Raw genomic sequence first — 20,854 nt, 5'->3', positions numbered from 1 at the left:
TGATGATGATATTATAGATTCTATGAACCTCAATCCACGATTTCAAGTATTTAACAACTACTGAATATTAAATTATTTTCTATGATTCCTATATTTTCCAGGGGGAAGTTTAACCCCTATCATCCCTTGTATTTCTCTATTCATCACCCAGCACATGGAGACGTTACTCCATCATTCTAGGATCTTCTATGTGACCCAAATCTTAACTGGGGAGTTCTCCTTATTATCCTTCCCTAGTCTCATGAGTTATCCCCGATACATTGTTTTAATTTTTCTTTTGCGGCATAATAAATTATTTCCAGATTTAGCAGTTTAAAATGACAACCATTTAATTATATCTCATGGTTTTATCGGTCAAGAATTTAGAAAAGGGCTTACTCGAGACATTTTTCTGTTTTAGGTGGGATTGTCTAGTGTATTAGTCTGGGTTCTTCAGAAACAGAAACAATAGGATCTATCTATCTATCTATCTATCTATCATCTATTGAAAGATTTATTATGAATTGGTTTACATGAATGTGGAGGCTAAGAAGTCCCAAGAGCTATAGTTGGCAAGATGGACATCCAGAAGAGACAATGGTATCACCCTACTTTAAGTATTAAAGCCTGAGAACCAGGAGAGCCAGTGTTGTAAATTCTAGTCAGAGTCCAAGTTCAAAGGCAGAAGATTGCTCTCCCAGTTCAAAGACAGGCAGAGAGTGAATTCTCTCTCATTCAGCCTTTCGTTGTATTCAGGCCTTCAGCACTAGATGAGGCCCACCCACATGGGGAAGGACAATGTGCTTTTCTCAGTCTATGGATTCAAACATTCATATTATCCAGAAACAACCAGCATATTTGTTTTATCAAATGTTTGGGATCTCTGTGGCCTAGTCAAGTTGACATATCAAACTCACTGTCACAACTGGGACCACTTCATGGTATTCAGATAGCAGAAGGGCTAGTCAGAGGGATGTACAAGATGGCTACAGTTACATGTCTGGCACTTTGTCAGGGGTGACTTGAAGACTGGGTACAACTGGAACCATTAAATAGAATATCTCCATGTGGTTTCTTTAGCATAGCCATCTGAGTGGGTTCAGACTTCTCCATGGTGGTTCAAGGTTCACAGCCAGAGTGTTCTCAGAGACAGAAAATAGAAGCTGCCACTTTCTTAAGATCTGGACTGAGAAGTTGGCATAGAATCATTTCCACATTCTATTCATCAGAGTAGTCACAGAGCTCACCTAATATATTAGTTCTCTAATGCTGCATAGCAATATTACCACAAATTTAGTGGCTTAAAACAACACATATTTATTATCCCACAGTTTCTGTGGGTCAAAAGTCCAAGCATGGCTTAGCCAACTCCTCCACAAGTCTGCAATCAAGGTGTCAGCCAAGGCTGAGTTCTCATCTGAAGGCCTAACTAGAGAAGGAGCTGCTTCCAAGTTCATAGGGTTGTTGGCAGAATTTAGGTCCTTATGGGCTGTTGGATTGATGGACTGAGTTTCTTGCTGGTTCTTGGCTGGATGCCATACTTAGTTCTCTGCCACATGAGCCTCCCCAACAAGGCTGCTTACTTCATCAAAACCAGTGAGGGAGAGAGTCTGCTGGCAAGACCAATGTTACAACCCTATGTAACATAATCACTTTTGCTTCATTATAATGGTTAGAAGCAAGTCACAGGTCCTGCCCACATCCAAGGGAAGAGTACCAAGAAGTGGAGATAATTAGGACCCATCTCAAAAAATGTCTACCATATTTAGCTTCAAGGGGAGGGACCTGGACTCCCACTAGCCCCACTCTCCATGGAAAGATCATCAAATAATCTGTGGTTTTTAATCTTCCACAGATGCTGATTGCTCTTTATAATATGGCCTCTTTAGACTCTTAACTGTTCACTGTGTCCACACCATCCTTTCAGAATCCATTTTTCTGCCATCGATCATCCTGTCAACTCAATATTTCCTCTCTAGAATCTTAGTACTAATTCAAGTTTGTTCTTTCAGTCTTTCAGTAAATATTTAGTAAGTGGGTATTACGGAGGCTCTAGGGATCAAGCAATGAACAAAATGAACCTTCATCTTCATAGAGCTTGTAATCCAAAGATAAGAAACACAAAACCATAAAATAAATGCTTAGTGTACTGGTGATACAGTCAAGGAACTGGCCAGCAGCAATAGGGTAACTATAGGGTAGTCAATGTTTGTTATCCTGACATAAATATTAATAGCATCTCAGTTCATTCTTTAAAAAATCAGTTTAGACAATAAATTATATGACCACCTTAGCAATGGTTATAGGAAAGAGTGACTATCTTAAATAAGTTGGATATGTGGGACTTTTTTATAAAGGAAAACTTGGGTAAAGTAAGGCGTCAATTATGTGTATATCTGGGCGAGGGGGGAGAAAGTTCCAGGTAAAGAGGACAAGTGCAAAGGACCAGAGGTAGGAGGCATGGTGGGTTCAGATCACTTAAATCCTTGTGGGCCATTATACAAGCTTTCCCTCACAGTGGAAAGCCACTGGAGAGTTTTGAGGGGTGGGTGGTGGGGGTGAAGTCTGATTTATGCATTAAGAGGCTTACTCTGGCTGCTGGGCTGAGAATAAATTGAAGAGAGAAAAGGGCAGAAGCAAAGAAGCCACTGAGGATGCCACTAAAATAATTAAAAAAAGAGACATAGGAGACTGTAGTAATCATTTAGGCTTGAACCAGTATTTGGAGTTGGCAAAAATCTTGTGAGATTATGAAGATACAGCTAAAAAGATAATCTGATTTACTGGATGCGGGATAAGAGCTAACAAAGAGCGTCAAAATGATTCTAAGGGGTTTTCCCAAAAGAGAGACCATGGGAAGGGAAAGTTGGTAGGAAAGATCAGGAGCTAACTTGTGGATTTTTCATTTTTAGGTGTTTAATAGACTTTTTCAGTGTCCAGAATGCTGCTCCTAGGTCTTCCAGGCCCTCAATTCACCAAAGAGAGAGCTCATCATCCTTTCAGGTCTTCCCATGTGCTGTCCCCTTAGCTCAGGTATCTCCCCCTTCTGAGGAAGGAGGAAGAGAAAATCTACTGCCTCCCTTGCTCCTCCCATATATTCTGTCTCTCCTCACACATTTCCTATTTATCTTTCCAAACCATTTAAGATCTCCTAAGAGCTTAAACCTTTGGGGAAACAATCCAAAAAGACTTTAAGGTACTTTGGCTAGCACCCCACCTTTGATTTCTCTGGAGAAAATGAACTGTATCATGCAAAATATTCTCCAGACACATTAATATTACTTAGCAGGTTTTAAGGGTGTATTCCATTCCAGATGTGTGCATTATTTTATTTAATTATCTCTTATAACTCCTTGATTGAATTCTGGTAGTGGCATATACTACTCTGTGATTCTTGGAAATCTTCCCAAGTTTGTTAAATCTCAGCTGCCTGGATTGTTAAATGGATGGAATATTTATTCCCTTAGGGCTGCGGTGAGAATGATATGCGATGCTGGTCTAAAGCACCCAGCTGGGAACCTGACACTTATTAGATCCTCCTGAAATATTAATTCTTTAACTCATTTCTTGAAAAGGTTGTGTTTCTTAAATGAAGTGATATATATATATATAGATATCGCTTTTAATTAATAAAGAGATGATTATAGAACATGAATTCTTAATGTCCTCCTTATTTCAATATAGTTTGAGAAACAACAGACACCATCACAACTGGTGTTGTGGTAAGTGAGAGTTTAACGCAATAGTCCAGAGACGAAGTCAGTCAGGCTCAGACAGACAGGAGGGATAACATAGAAGTAGGCAAAGAAAACGTGAAGGACTTTTAGACATAGGGCATTGAGTGAATCAAGACATTGAGAGCAAATTGTGGATGATTTGCTTGCAAATAATGGACAACTAACTTGACCTGAATGGTGTTTTCAAAGAAGGGAAGAGTGGGACATGAGGTTTAGAAATAAGGGGACACAGGATTGAGGGCATCTAATAATCCTAGCGGCAAGGTTTTGGACTTTCCCTAATGGGCAATAGGGTAGTCATTAAAGGCTCTTGAAGTGTAGGTTGATAATCATTTATAGAACACATATTTGTGAAGTAACTACAATGCTCAAAACTCTACATTAATCATGCAAAGAGACATCATAAACATTCAATTTGTATATTCCAGTTTGATTGGATGGAGAAAAGAATGGAGCTGGAATCCCAGTCAGGAAACGAATAGGTTGGAGCTGATTGGCACTGAGCCGGGATGTCAGCATCTGCAGTGGAAAAGGCAGAAGAGCTGTCGGGGGAAATAAAGAGCAAGGCTTGAAGGTAGGAGGAAAAAATGGCTCTGAGAGGGAGATAATGAACTACTTTTGAGGTGATCACTGTCTGTTGTCGATGATAATTAGGGAGAGGACAAAAGAATTGCCTTCCTATCCCTACAGAATGCTTTCAATCAGATTGGAAAGAATGGGTTTATGAATTAACAAGGAAAACAACGTATATGTTATTAGGCTTACCAGTAAGTTAAAATTGTATTATTACTTAAATATATGATTTCCAAACACTACATTTATTTTCAAAGCACATTCTCTCCCTTCCCCAGATTTAGCTAATCCAAATCTTGAGAGTGTTTCTGCAGTATGACAGTCCCTCCCCCGGACACCCTTGCCTCCATAGTTCAGATTTGCCCAGACTGTATACATTTTAAACATACAAATAGTTAATTAAAAAATACTAATCACTGGAAAGAAAACCTGGGGATCACCCCAGGAAAACCTGGGGATGCGAGCTGGAGGGAAACTTTGTGATTATCAAGTGCTGGTCTATACCAGCGGCTTGGGGGTTTTGTTTTGTACATTGTTTTGCTGTTCGTTTGTTAGTTTTGTGTCTAGATGGGCTTGCATGGCAGAATTCCTATCTGTGCAAATCCCCATTCAACTGATTAGGGCTTACCCTCCCCTGGGCTTCCCACTCCCTATGTATGGCCTCTGTCTGCTTCTACTCTGCCAAACTGCAGTGTTTTGCTTTTCTTTCCATTTTTTGTCCTTCCTTCCTTCCTTCCTTCCTTCCTTCCTTCCTTCCTTCCCTCCCTCCCTTCCTTCCTCCCTCTTTTCTTTCTTTCTTTCTTTCTTTCTTTCTTTCTTTCTTTCTTTCTTTCTTTCTTTCTATTAACCAAGTCTTCCTCCCAGACTGCAATTCTCCCTCTGCACATGCCTGGCAAACGGTTCAGTTATTACTTTTCCAATGCAGAAACAGCCTTAACTTAGAAGGTTATGCCTCATTAAAAGCAAGGGAGGAAACATAAGATAAAAGGAATAAAAATCTTTATCCCTTTCAGAGACATTTTCATAGCTTTTAAAAACTCTTCAGTCTTTTCTTAACATATGGGTAGCATTCAGTTTTGCCCTTAGTTCTCATATACATTTGGGGAAAGAGAATACATTTCCTGTTTGTGGAAAACCACAAAGAGCAAAATACATTTGCATTCTGCTATCTTGTTAGATTTCTCTAAGAACTTGAGGTATAAATAACCCAATGATTTTAGTACTGGGGGGTGGACGGAGGTTGTTAAGTGACAACAGGTGGAAAGCATGCTCTAGCAACTCAACTGGGTATAACCATGTCCCTTCAATTTCTAATGAGAATTCCATATGCATATTTGGTCATTTTAAATGTGGTGGAATTTTCGGCTGGCTCAGAGGCAGGTTGAGAGAAGAGCCAAATTTTGTGTCTTACGATTTTTTTTAAAGAGATAGAATGTAGTATTAATTTGATTCGGAGTGAGAAATGGGATAAGGGAAATGCTAAATGTTTTTCAGCTTCATGGTCATATTACTTCGAAATGCCGTGCAATGCAAATCTAATATCTTTCTGAAAGTGATTATTTCACTTTTTCAATGTGGGTTAACTTAGGTTGAATAGCTTTTTTGTTGGCTCCTGCCTTCCTCCCCTTTCCTAGGATTCTAGGGCCAAATGTCAAATGAAAAGTAAGTTCAGAATTAGGATATAAAAGAGGAAAAATTGCAGATAGGTTTTTGGCACCGGCTGCCTCTGAAATGCAGGCCAGGGAGTGACTTGTATTTTGTTCCGAATACTTGGACGTGGACCGAAATTTCAGAGATGTCTACCTCTGGAAACCCAAGCACCAGGCAAAGGAATCTGCCAGTGTTTGAGAAAGACTATGAGTGAAGTCAGCAATGTTTTCCTGTGGTATGGCGCAAGGTTACTCAGTGTTGCCCGCCCACATCGCTATCTCCCCCACACACCGTTGCAAACTTTTCTGGACCTGAACAGAATCAACACTGGGAAGGACCCTTTTCTTTGGCAGAGTTCAAAACACAAGATGAGGTGCTTTCTGGCTTTTGGAAGCAGCGAGGCTTAGTGATTTACAGCTGATCTAAGATTTGAAACGGACTTCTCTTTTCAACGGAGGGCATAAGGTGTGCGCCTTGTGTAACTGGGGGGCTGACGGCTGAGGGTAAGGGCATAACACCGCAGGCAAGAAACGTGCTGTGTAGGTTGCTTGGCTTGCATCCAAACTTGCCCTGCAACCTTAAGAACAGCTCACCATTCAGGGCCTCAGTTTCCCAACCCATGATGTTACTGGCTTCTCTGAAAGAAGCCTGGGGACTAAAGCCTGGCTTTCGCGTCGTCTCCATTTGTTGTTTATATTCTCTTCCTGTTTGCTGTGTTACCCCGCATCCTAGCCTGGGTTTAGGGGTTTGGTTTTGGGAGGAAGACAGGGAACCACATTAAACAAAAGGATGGGGAAAGGTGTCGTGCCAAGTTTAGAACCCACTCAACCTTGTGGGTTTGGAGTTTTCAAGCATCCTCCTGCCTCTGGAGCTTTCAGTTTGTTTACTCTTGGCAAAATGAAGCTTCCTGTTTTTAAGAAAAACAGCTTATAAAAATGCTTGAAAAGTCTTCTTGGACATCAAAACACTCTTCCCAAATAATATTTTGATGATTTAACATGTAAATGAATCAAAACAATGTGAGCAACATTTCCTATAAAGTACATGTGGGTTTTAAAAATTAAGGGGATAGTGCTTAGCTAAACATACTTGGGTTATAGAAGATCAAAAGCATTTGAAAGCCAGTTTGAGATGTTTGCTAAGTCTTAAATGAGGCCAATCCAACCACTTTCAGCTGAAATGCAAGCAATTTATTATTAAAAGAGCTCATGGATGTGATTACTCTTCAATCTCTGGGCTTCTGACTCTTGTAGCTAAAATACTCTCCGTGGAGTGATTGTTATAATGCTCACAAGTGATGTTGGGACCAGAACTCTCAGTCTATTGGGGGGGGGGGCGTTGGGGAGGGGAGGCCAGGGTGAACCGAGGCCAGGCACCTCCACCTCTTGGCCCACTCATCTTCATGTCAAGGGCCTGGCTTAGGAGATGTGATATTTCCCATCACTGCTCATTGGATGGGTGTTGTTTTGTAAGATGGGAACAACATATCTATCAACTCTCAAACTCCTGCATTCAAATCTAGAAGTCTATGTCTGGATTCAGAAGCTGAGAAGGCTTACATCTTGCTGAGAAGCAAGCAACAGTGCTGCTTAGATGTATACTTTTTCCCCTCGGGGGTCTCTATTGGGAAGTACACCAGCTCCATATTAGCCCCAAATGATCTCCTAAAGAGCATCCATAGTGATGACTGGGAGGTCAACAGATCTAGGCTCTGGACTTATCTGCAAATTTGAGTAAGCACCTCCTATGAGTAAGTTATTTTAATAGGTAGATTTTGAATAAAAGTGTAAATAAGAGATAGTCATTTGATCTCAAAGAACTTTGAATCTAGTGGAGGGAATTCTGTGACAGCAATAATACCAAGCTCTGTGTAATAGAATCTTAGGGAGGACATCTGGCTTTTTCAGATGAGGAATTCCTCTCTTGAGGATAATTATAATTTTTTCTGGAATGTATCGCACTTAAATTAGGAAGGATGGGTCCAATTTATAGATATAAATGTGGAAGAATGATGGAGGCATTCAGGTGGAATAGAATCATTACAGTCAAAGTCCTGGAGAAGGGAAGCACATGGCAAGTCTGTGGAAAGGTCTGGAAAAGCTGGGATAAAGGGTCAGCACAGTGTTCTCCAACTGTATTCCTTTGCATAATGCATGATATTTGAGAAAAGGAGTTCTATGAGTAAACTTATTGGGGAAGTTTTGTGTCAAAAATGCTAAAATGTGAAACATTGGATTTTCTGTAAAGTTTAACCAGCTTCTCTCTACAGGAAGGCAATACAAATATAGTATTTATTCAACCCACTTGACAGAAATACGTAGCCAAAAGATGGTATTACTAGACTGGCAGGTGAGAAAAATACAGTAGCTATAGGAATTGTTGTAAAGATTTAATAAGCTTTGGTATGTAAATTGATACTATTTGTTCTTAAGCACAGGGCCTGGCGCATACACGGTACATGTTGTTTGTTTTTGTTAGAGCTGTGTTATTTACACCAGCTATTTGACAAGGATTTTCATGATATCTTTGGAGATAAAGCGAATACGTGTCATCTGCATGGTAAACATTTAAGGGACTTTGTGATGAGACGAATGGCTGGGCTTGGAGTGTGCTTAGTAACAGATAAGTGACAACCCACAGGCGAGTTTATAATGTTGTGTGGAGGACTTCAAGCATCATCTTTCACCTGGTCAGCAAACTAATTAATACTTGAGTTAACTTATAAAAGTGTGCAAATCAAATTTGCACATCATGAGAAGCTAGGAAGGAGAGTTCTACTGATTCACAGGATCTTAACACAATAGTCTCAATAGGCTGAGTGAACAATAATCTAAAATATATATAAAAAGGAAAAAAAACCCATACAGTCTTAGAATCAAACATACACATAGAACAATGGCGGAGAGGGGCTTTGTCATGAATAAATTAGAAAAAGAATTAATGATTCATAGGAGACTATAAGCTATACATATGGCCACAAGGAAATATGACTTATAGAAAATGTAATGTGATTGTGGGTTTAATCCATAGACATATGGTATCTAGATTTAGGGAAGCGGGAGTTCTACTTGATCTGCACACGTTAGATCACACATTGTAACATTTTATCTAGTTCTTGTGGGAGATGAAGACCAGCTAGAACTGACTGGAGGTCTGTGACCAAGACAGTGAGTTGATTTTAAAAGTGACCCACGAATCATTGGTGAGTTGGGAATTTTTCATCTAATGAAGAAGAGAAGAATCAAGAGTAGGTATGGTAGGTGTATTCAAATATTTGGTGGTTTTCCATTTAAAGGAGGACTTAATTTGATTTCTATCATGCCTTGTGGTAGAATTAGGGCTTGTAGTTCTATAGCAATATTTTCATAAATATTTGTTGAATGTCAACTCTGTGTCAGGCAGCCTGCTAAACAAGAAAACAAACGTGAGTGAGAAGAGTTCCTGCTCTAAAAGAACTCAGGATCCACCAGATAATAGAAACACAGGCAGTCATAACCCAGCATAACATGTGGGACCTTGTCAAGCAATGCCCTTCATGAGGTAAAGTGGAATGAGCGATGAACTTTTCCTGATAGTGATTGGTTTTGACCAATGTTGTGTATCACATCATTTACATATCCACATAATTTTGCAAGATTAACTATTAAAAAAAAAAAAAACAGCATGTTGTAGCTTTTGTCCTTCCATTTTTCTTTGCCCAGAAGCAAACATCATCACCACCTCTTTTAGCTGATTATTGTATTATTTACCTCCATGTCTCTAAATGGCATGTTTAAAAAAAAAAATGTTTATTTCTAAGAGAGATCATGAGAGAAAGAGAGAGAGAGAGAATGCGCAAAGGGGAGGGAGAGAGACAAAGAGTCAAAGAGGGAGACAAAGAGTGCCAAGTAGGCTCCACACTGTTTTCACAGAGCCCGATGCAGGGCTCGATCCCACAAACCATGAGATCGTGACTCGAGCCGAAATCAGGAGTTGAATGCTGAACAGACTGAGTCACTCAGGTGCCCCTCTAAATGGCATGGTTGTAGTGCTGCTTTTTGATTTTTCAGTTGTAGGCTGTATCTATCGATTTTCCCTTACGGAAGATGAGGAGTTGACTCTATCTCCTTTCACTGCACACGCGTACCCTCCCACTCTCCATGTACTTCTGGTTAAGGCAAATATATTCCGTTATCGTGGCTATGGAAACTATGCATAGCTGAGTCATGTCAAATATATTTATTTTTCCTTCCCTGTGTAACTTTTTATTTTCCCAAGAATGAATCTTTTTCTCATTTTTCATTTACTTCTTATGTACTTATCACTAATTTGACTCCGAACATGTCAACATTTGTCTACATCTTTTCTTAAGACATTCAAGCCATTTGATTGTCATTCAGTTTCATCTTCCAGAATTTCTCCCCAAGCCTTCTGAGCTACAAGGGGCACACACTCCCTCCTGGGATCTCCTTCCACAGCCTCTGTCTTGCTTCTACTGCCTGTATCCCGTCTTCTCTTAGTTCACAATCTCTTTTCTGGATGCGAATATGCTCTAGTAGTTTTCCATGTGAGAGAAACTGAGCTGAGAAATTGTAGATTTACCCTCCTATCTGAATGATAGTTTTTCAGGATCTAGACATCTAGACTGGAAATCATCGCCCTTGGAAGTCTGAAGGCATTCCTTTATTGCCCTTCAGGGTTGCTGAGAAGTCTGAGGTCTTTCTGATTCCTGATCCTTTGTGTGTGACCATTTAAAAAATTTTATCATTGGAAACTTTTAAGATCTTCTCTTTGTTGAATTTTACAATGATTTGCCTTCGTATGAGTCTGTGTTTGTTTACTGCGCACTTGGTAGCCTATTTCAATCTTGTCCTTCTATTTTGGGAACTTTTCTTGAATAATTTTATTAATGTTTTCCTCTCTTCATTTCACTGCTCTTTCTTGAACCCCTGCTCTTTTGATTTCAGAGCACTTATATTGGTCCTACTATATTCACATTTTTCTCTTCTGTTCACAACTTCTCCCTTCCTTTTTTTTTTTTTTTAAATCCCTGATTCTTATTACATGGTTGCATTTATATTTTATCTCCTTGATAATATTAGTAAAATTTTGTTGATATGGAAGTTTTCTCCTCTGTAAATCATCATCTCAAATAGGTTGCTTTGTGTGATAAGGAAGGAGGGATGGGAGTTCTTTTCTATTCTGTCTATTTCATGCTGGAGGCTTTCCTCCAAGGTCTGCTAATTTCTTTTTTACATTGTTTAAAGAGTTTATTTATCTGTTTTGAGAGACAGCGAGAGGGAATGATCAGGGAGGGGCAGAGAGAGACGAGATAGAGAATTCTAAGCCACAGAACACAATGAGGGGCTTGAACTCATAAACTGTGAGATTATGACCTGAGCTGAAACTGAGTCAGATGCTTATCCAACTGAACCACCTAGGCACCCCTCTACTCATTTTTATATTTAAGAATAGGGCACTCAGGGTTTCCTGGGTGGCTCAGTCAGCTGAGTGTATGACTCTTGATTTTGGCTTAGATCCTGATCACGGTTGTGAGATTGGGATTCATGCTGGGCATGGAGCCTGTTTAAGATTCTCTCTCTCTCCTTCTCCCACTGCCCTTCTCCAGCTTGCTCTCTCTCTCTCTCGCTCTCTCTCAAAAAAAAAAAAAATAGGGCACTCATAAACTGATTTGCTGTTCTGAGTACATGAATGGGTTTGTTAACTGTTGGGCTCGCTGTGGAGTGATTTGGCTGGGATGTTTTAATGGAGAATCTCCACTGTCAATATCTTTATATCCTTCTGTTTAGCAAAGAAATATTTTCCATGGAAGATTTTTTTTTCAGTGTCCTGCCTGGCAGCTAGTATTCTGCGAACCAAGTGGACACAGAGAGTGGAGAGTGTTTGCTTTCACTATGCATAGGATTACTCCTTTTAGTAAGAAATCTACACCATCAACGGTGCCTGTTGTTATTTAAGATCCTGTGTTGTGTGCTTTCTAGACAATAAACTGAGGAGGGAGAGTCTGGCATAATGAGCTAGGAAACTGGTGATCTGCCCATTTCTTTAAAAATACTTTTCAACTAATTAAAAAAAAATTGTCCACTCCCCTTCACTCCTATTTCTCAAGGTACCTGATGAGGCCAAATTGTGAGCCTTTGGGGATTATGTAGTGTATAAATCTGGGTTTGTTTTCAGCCCTACTGCTGGCTAAGTACTTTGCGTCCTTTGGTGTCTATGTCATTTACCATTCATCCATCTGCTTTCTAGCTTCCAAAAGTCCTTCTTCTCCCTCGTTCCCCTTATCCTTGAATGGTGTGTGTGTGTGTGTGTGTGTGTGTGTGTGTGTGTGATCAGGGATCAATTTTTGTGCATGATTTGGTATGTTTGCAAGGAAAGGGACATTTTTGGAGGACTCTGAACAATCAGTAAGATTTTTCCTAGCAGCGAAAGCAGTAAGGATGAACAACACAAACAACAAAAGAGATGTGAGAACTTTCTTGAAGAATTCAGGAAATGGTGAATGTGGCCAGGACACTGACAGGGGGGAGGCTGAGACGGTAATCAGCAACACAGAAGGCAAAGAGTAAGAGCGCATTGTGACTGGATAGAGACAGGGAGAGAAGAGAGGAGTCAAGATGACTTTGTAGTTTATAGACTGAAGAAATGGTTGTCTTGTAAGTAGTGAAATCCATGGGTGCTTATTTTTGCACATTATAGGTCATACGTATTCCACAATGGACAAGGTTGCCTTGTGATATGATATATTATCTTTCTACATAGGCATTAAGCCCGGTAGGTGGACATTGGTAGGAAAGGTTCTAGATTGCTTCGCCTATGAGAAATGCCAACAGTTTTCCAGCATATGTATGTACCTCCTTTAAGCTACTTGGTTTCAGGTAAGGTTTAAGCAGCACAGAGAGGAGTGGGGGGAGAGTGGAGGGGGAAATAAAGAGGCAGAGAAAGAAGAGACATGAAGAAAAAAAAAACACAGTGATGACATCATTGCTGTGTTGTAAAACTGAGCTTTAAATCTGTAAGAGTCATTTCTGTTCTATCTCAATAGGGAGAAATGTGCTGAGCTCTTGGGGTCATTGACTAACACGTCTACCAGATGGATCCTGGGTTTGGCTGTTTGAGCAGAGCATTCCATCTCAGAGTTTAAGATGCAACAATGCATTATTAAACCTGTTTGTAACACAATGTGCAAGATGACATCATATCCCCGGGTGTATGTGACCTCACCAAAAATGTGTGCCCTGCTGTGTAGGAAAAGTAGAACTCCAGGATACAGACCGTTAGGTAGAGTTATAAGACCTTATAAATAGCTGCCCTTCCCCCAGTCTTTTCTCTTTTCTCTCAAATCCAACATGTTCTTTAAAAGAGGAAGAAAAAATATTTTGTGCAATCCTGCATCAAAGAGATATAATAAAAATGTTGAGAAATAAACCTCTGAAATGAATGCAAAGTGGATATAGCCTCAGGAGACTGGGAATTTTTGTCTGGTATCTCAGTAATGGTCTGCCAGGAAATAAAAACCACTGAATATTTAGAACAGTAGGACTTTAATACAAGGAGTTAGTTACACTGGTGATAGAACAGTTAAGAAGCCTAATGGGACAGTGACGCAACCCAGGAAGAGGCCCAGGCAAGAAGACCTGCAGCCTCTGAGCTGGAGGCAGGAACATGGCGAGCCTGCAGGGCGGTGGGAGGGCGGGGGGCAAAGAGAGGCGGCTGCTTCCAGAGATGCTACCAGGGGCAGAGAGAGAGGTGTCCTGGCCTTCTCCTCACTTCTTTGCACCCTTCGATCTCCTACCTGTGTTTCTTTTTCAAGGGCTAAAACCAGAGGGGGGCCATTTGACACAGGAGCCTGGGAAACCCTGCATATAGGGGTCAGTCCCCTGCAATGCACAGCAGAGCACAGGAAAATGAGTAATAGATCCAAGGAGGAACAGGTCCAGAAGCAGCGCATATGGAAAGACACCTGCCACCTTAAAGGAAAGACAATCAGTGTCAACAAAACCATCAGTGATCTGTGCATAGTGAGGAATGATTATCCATCAGATCCAAATTAGATGTGGGAGAATTAGGAGCTAACTTTAGCTGAACATTACAGAAGGTTCTGGATTCATATAGAAGCCTCTACGACATTCAGAGTCAGAACATTGGACTGGATTTTAGTGACAGGCCTACCCAGTATGCCTCCCTATCTTTTAATTGTTATACCCTGATGCAATTAAGCATGGACTACAGAAAACATTATTTTGGTAGGAAAAATTAAAATTTGCATTTTATGGATTTATTGTTGTCATTATTATTGCTAATGATACTGGTATCCAATGCACAAGCCTCCATTTATAATTCAGTAGCCCAGTGCTGGGTAATCATACTGTTTTCACAGGTCAGTCTTGTTCCCAGACATTCCTACTGCAAAACTGAAGTATTTTCTTTAAAAGTGATATTTGACAGTTGACTGCTGATGCAATGTTCTATTATTAACTAACATGCAATTAGTTCATTAAAAAATGCCTCAGCTGAATAGCAGGTAACCTAATACAATCTACCGAAGTGGAGAAATCCACAGTTTCTCACAAATGGGAGCAAAATTATAGTGCAGGGCAACTGGAAGCGAGAAGATGCCAGCTGGCAGGACACTAAGTGTTTCAGATTGCTGTTTATGATCTCTATGTTCTAGAAAAAAAAATTAATTAGATTATGCTATTTGAGAATCTTGGAATGTCATGGCTGTGCGCCAGGCTTATCAGAACCCCACATCTGAAGTTTAATTAAGCTGTTTTAAATTTCACTTGTAGTTATAAGCTTTGAAAAAGCAATAAATGTAGGAACTAATAAATAACGGTGGAAGGATGCTGAGATTCCTTCAGCTGGCAGAATTCAGTATAAGATTATGGGCTGTTCCAAAGCCTGGTATATACTCATTTTATTGATCATGAACGTGATGTGAAGCACTACTCTCTGTTCAAGCGTATTTGCAAAATAAATGTTTGCAATGTGGAACTATAATTGTCAACTTGTCAAGCTGTTTCTGAAAACTCAGATCTTTCTCTAATACCTCAGATGGGGTCTAAATGGAAAAAGGCATATGAGTTCCAGCAGGGGGAAATATCCTTGGCTTCCCACTCACCTTGGTGAGAGAACCGTACTGACTGACCTTCTAGCGAGTCACAATATGAGTAGGCTTAATGTTCTTTTTTTTATTCATTGTTCCAGTATTTACTTTTGAATTGCAGTAAAATGTACACAACACAAAATTTGCCAGTTTACCCTTTATTAAGGGTACAGCTCAGTGGCATTAAGTACATTCGCACTGTTGTGCAACCATCACCACCGTGTGTCTTTAGAACTTGGCTTAGAAGTTCTTTTGTTAACTGCTTTCTAAAATTTTTTTTTTTCAACGTTTTTTATTTATTTTTGGGACAGAGAGAGACAGAGCATGAACGGGGGAGGGGCAGAGAGAGAGGGAGACACAGAATCGGAAACAGGCTCCAGGCTCCGAGCCATCAGCCCAGAGCCCGACGCGGGGCTCGAACCCACGGACCGCGAGATCGTGACCTGGCTGAAGTCGGACGCTTAACCGACTGCGCCACCCAGGCGCCCCAGTTGTTAACTGCTTTCTAAAAACCAAAACATAAAACCCATCTTAACATCCTCTAGGAACATTTGGCCACTTTAGTCGAGGGCTGAAAATATACAGGACACTACATTTGTGGCCACACATGTAGGAGACGGTATGTTCCTGCCTTATGGTCCTGCAGTTGAAGTGTCTAAGGGGTTTGATTGTGGTGTTAGACAAATGAGTTGTGGACAATGGTCCAACTAGACTTATGGAAGAATATTGACTCTTGTTTCAGAGAACAAATGAACATTTTGGGATAGAAATGGATACTACTAACTACTTGGATTAATCCATTTCATTCATTCATTCAACAAATACTACATGCCTATCTGTACTAGACGTTGTTCTAGGCAGCACAGGGTTTGTGATGAACAAAGACTAAGTCCTCATTCCCATAGGCATTATATTCCAGTAGGAGAGACAGCCCTTACACAGATAAATATTCAGTGGATGGTGGAGAGAAGTATGGATCAGAGAAATAAAAGCGAGTTTGGTTTTGTTTTTCTAATTTATTTCCACTTACAATATTCTAGAAATAAAAGGAGGGGACCTTCTTCAAATGGAAACCCTACTTACCAAACAAGTCACCGGATCTCATCCCTTGCTGTGCCCTCATCCTGGTACACAGAGTGATGAGCTAGTGTGCACATCTGAAGATGAGGCTGAGTGTGTCAGAGTGTGCAGAACGCATTTCTCTTGGCTCTTCTTGTCGCTTAGCATCCCGGTTCCTTTCCCTCTGCTTCTTTCATTTCATTGACCAGAGAAATGACTGATGATACTCAGCCATTCATGTCTCCAACAAATTGGAATTGGAAATCTGCCATTGTGTGGCACAGTGCTGGTGGCTGCAGGGAGTCAGGGAAGTGTAATGCACAGTTCCGACCCCCAGAATTCACTGACATATAGAAATGTAGTTGCAGAAGGAGACAACCATAGATCTCATGAGCAGCAGCGGTGATATGTGCTTTGAGGACTTCAGGAGATGCCAAGATCACTTCTGTTAAGGCAATTCAGGAAGAATTCACAAGAAAGGGTGACCCTAGAGATGGATCTTGGTAGATGAGCAGTGCAGAATCATGAAGTTAAGAGAGGAGAGGATTTCAACACAGATGTGACCAGTATGGTCACTGCTGTGGAAATGTTCAGGAGAAAGGCAGACTTTCAAAGTTTGACCACATCAGTTCCCTTTGAAATGGTATCTATGTGGGGGAAAAAAGGCCTAGCAGAAAATTCAAATTTGTTAAATCAGTTGTTTTGTCCAAATAACACCAACTCATGTATTTGTCTGGCTTCACCATTGTTAAGCTCATTCATTCATTCATTCAATAGATATTAGCAGGTTGCCCAATTTATGTGAATACTGGAGGTACATACAGCAGTGAACAAAACAGAAGCTTTTATGGGGCTTTATATTCTAGAGGAAATAGATTTTGGACACAGCAGTAAATATGGAATATTTTAAGTGATCAATATTATATGTGCTATGAAGAAAAGAAAATCAAACCAGGGAATAGTGTCTTAGACTTGAGTAACAAGGCACCTGGTATCTGTGAGGGACAGAAAAGCCCAGTGTGGCTGGTACGTGGGAGCCAGAGGGTGAAGACAAGTGACATGGTTCAAGGAATCAGGGCTCCGGTCTCATGTGTTTGCAGGCTGACCTAAAAACCTTGACCTTACTGTGAGAGTCAGAGGAAATCAGTCAGGGTTTTAAACAGTGGAGGGAAATGATCTAACTTATATTTTAGTAGGATAGCTCTGGCTTTTGTGTTGATAATAGATTGAAAGTTTTGTGTAGTTGTGATATAGACATGCCCTGAAGGTCACTGCTCACCTTATATGCTATCTTTGGGCACTGGTATTTGATTCAGTTAAAAAAAAATCATCAAGCTGGCTGTTACCTCTAGGCTAATGATAAGATGGTGTATCAGTATCAGCCAAGGTAACAGAACCAAAGGAGATATATGAATACATATCTATATGTTAATAATATTAATTATATACATTAATAATACCAATTAAATGTACTATAATACATTAATATCAATTATATATAATTACATATTAATTATATATCTGTGTGTGTGTGTGTGTGTGTGCGCGCGTGCGTATAAAGACAGAGAGAGAGATTGCAAGGAATTAGTTTTTTGTGATTGTGAGGCTGTCTAGGAAAGTCCAAAATATGTAGGGTAGGCTGTCAGGAAGGGCAGGGAAGAAACTCTCAGGCAGAAACTGATGTTCCAGTCCACAGGTAGAATTTCTTCTTCCAGAGGGAACCCTCTGTTCTGTTAAGACCATTCAAAGAATTGGACCAGATCCTCCCAGATTGTCCAGGAATCTCCTTTATATAAAGTCCACTGCTTGTAGATGTTAATCATATCTACATAATACCTTGACAGCAACACCTAGATGACTATTTGACCAAATAACTCAGTATTATAAGCATAGTCAAGTTGACACGTAAGAGGGATTGTCACAGATGACTAACCCATCAACTGACTTTGTGTAGACGATGGCAACTCTTACCTCTACTCCATGTCTACCCCACACAGACAGCCTCAGACTTTAATTTTGTGTCTGAAAGACAGTAGTAAGCTTCCACATGAGAAAATATCAATTAGGAGGCCTGGGTGTGGTCTAGTTTACCAACTTACTAGCACTGGGAGCCGGGCTTCTACATTTCAGCCCCAAAGAGCAGCCACGTGGATCTCAAGTCCAGCTTTGTTGCCACTCTGATTAGTAACTCTTTCATGTAAGAGGGGTGGCACTGCCTGCTCACAAAGCTCAATGTTGAAATGCTTCTTTATGAACAAAATAAAGCCAGTGTGACTGTGTGAAACATGGCAAATTCTAAGGATGAAGGATAAACCATCCAGTTCATCTTAGCGACCCCAATGAACTCTGCTCAATCAATATTTGTAGTCTGACTGAATGCCAAAGCATGCCTTGAGTTTATGCAACTTGGTGACATTTCTACCGCTAAAGTGCTACTACAAACTTTATCTTGGAGAACTCATGATAGGTGGTGAAGTTGCTCTGAACATAGGAAGCTACCATTGGCCAAATTATGTGCTCTTGGAGAGGAACATTTCCTGTGTATTAAAAAAAAACAAAAAGAAGAAGAAGAAGGCCCAGCATGACTAATATGGTCAGAATGTTCTCATCTTCTCTAGGAGAAGAAAGGAGTCAGGTAGAGCTTTGCAACAATCCGTGGTCACAAACCTCAGTAGACACCCAGGTCATTAACTAACCACACGCATGTGGCACACGGAGTGGAACATCCCAGGGCTCTAAAACCACAGGCATCTATCTGCTGGATTAAAGGAAGCAGTTTCACAGGCCTGGACAGAAAAAGGATGTGGTGAATTTTCAAACGGCTCTGATTTATAGGCAATAAGGTGCAAGGTTATGGTACACAGAAAAACGAATCATTTATGCTTCTCCTCATTGCCCCCTTCCAGAAACCCAGGCAGCAGCTGGTTTCTAGGAAGATACTGAGGATGTCGCCACTACAATAACCATGTTGGGTCCTTGTTCCTGTCACCCAGAAACATATGCATGAAGTGATCCTTCAGGAATAGCCGTGAAACCCCTGCCTTTGGTAACCAGCCAAGCCAGGGTGTGATATTTTTTCCTGTTTAATTAAAAAAAAAAAAAGTTTACCCGTTTGCTTTCGCCAGCTATCTGAAAGTTCAAAAGGTAAAGAACATTTCCCTCCACAAATAAGCCATGGAATGTATTTGGAAATTGGGTTTTCATCAGGAGTTGCTGTTTTTCAGCCACTCACTCCACTGCAAAGGAAGGTGAAATCGTGAACTCTTTCCTGAAAGGAAAAAAAAAAAAAAAACTCCCGCAACTTTACATTTATAATTTGATGACTATGGGAGGGGCTCTAGGAATTTAGGGTAATCTTTCTGACTTTAATAGAGGCTACTGACCCTCAGATAAGAGGCACTTGTCATGCTCCTGGGCACAGGAGAAGTAGTTCACATTTCCTTTTAAAGGAAACACCAAGGGGCACCTGGGTGGCTCAGTCGGTTAAGCATCTGACTTTGGCTCAGGTCATGATCTCGCAGTTCATGAGTTCAAGCCCCACGTTGGGTTCTGTGCTGACAGCTCAGAGCCTGGAGCCTGCTTCGGATTCTGAGTCTCCCTCTCTCTCTCTGCCCCTCCCCCACTCACTCTCTGTCTCTCAAAAAATAAATAAATGTTAAAAAAATGAAAATAAATAAAAAAGATAAAGGAAATAATGAAATGAATCCGTGCTCATTTCATGGCCTTCTGATGATAGACCATAATGTCACTTTGTAAACCAACATGTCTGTAATGAAACAATCTTTTCATAAAATTATATTTTTAATTTGTAACGATGCAAAGCTGAATGTCATATATACTACTCAGGGCTGCCCATAAGGTCCAACTAGGGATCAGGGCTCCTACTCATGGAACTTTGCAGAACAGTCCCAAAGGATCCCCTCTCACTTGGACTCAAGGGTGGAGATGAGTTTGTGAAGGAAGTGACATTTAAACTGGGCTTTGAGAGATAAGAGGAGTTGAGCAAGAGAGCAGAATATAACCATAACCTAAGTGCCTGCTCGCATCTTCCAACAGGCTGGGGTTATTTTTCAGCTAGTGAGGAAAACTGGCTTGAATCTTCATCGTCTATACTTCGGAGAACCTGCTCAGGGTACCTCGAGGTCTCTGGGGGCTCAGCTTTCTCCTGGTCACCTTCCTACAATTTCTTGCTTTCACCATTTCCTCAATCTCTTTTCTGCATCTCATCATCTCAAGCCATTTTTTTCCCTCTCTTTCTGCCCTACATCAGTCCTATCCTTAGTTTCTCAAAATGCCCCTGACACAAGGGTGCTCAGTGGCAGGGTTTGCAGATAACCAAGGAGAGCTGCAGTGTGGCGACACCTTAAAGTTTACATCACGTATCCCCCTTCCAATGTCCCTGGTGCCCTCCGAGACAGGAAATACCTTTCCAGACATCCTATTTGGGGATGCCACGTGTCATTAATCTGGAACCACAGCTAGAGTAAGTCAAGGTGGATATATAAAGAGATCCTAATATAACTCAAAGACCTAAAAGTCTTTCTTTTTGATATCGCAGTCTTAAGTAAGATTTCCAGGCTCGCCTTTGGCTCTGTTCCACACGATCATTCAAGGACCTGCTTGTCAGCAAATGTTGTTTCATTGTCCTCCAGGCCCTGTATTGTTCACGTGGCTAAGGTGGCCATGCCTGGTGGTTAAAGCCTGCAGGGAAGGGGAACAGAGTGGAAGAGAATGCCTATCATCTACA

At 40.7% G+C, this 20,854-nt stretch overlaps 1 long non-coding RNA gene across 1 annotated transcript; it reads left to right on the top strand.

Annotated features, from left to right (window-relative positions):
- The first annotated feature begins 6,011 nt into the window (after positions 1-6,011).
- LOC109276587 (uncharacterized) lies at positions 6,012-19,409 on the top strand. Its single transcript, XR_002084742.2, has 2 exons — positions 6,012-6,404; positions 19,014-19,409. It is a non-coding gene; the product is annotated as an uncharacterized LOC109276587 (long non-coding RNA).
- Positions 19,410-20,854: the final 1,445 nt, after the last annotated feature.

The sequence above is a fragment of the Panthera pardus genome, unplaced genomic scaffold (assembly GCF_024362965.1).
Source record: "Panthera pardus isolate Hobbes unplaced genomic scaffold, ASM2436296v1 HiC_scaffold_21, whole genome shotgun sequence".
In the NCBI taxonomy this organism is placed as follows: domain Eukaryota; kingdom Metazoa; phylum Chordata; class Mammalia; order Carnivora; family Felidae; genus Panthera; species Panthera pardus.
This window is presented reverse-complemented; position numbering and strand designations above follow the sequence as displayed.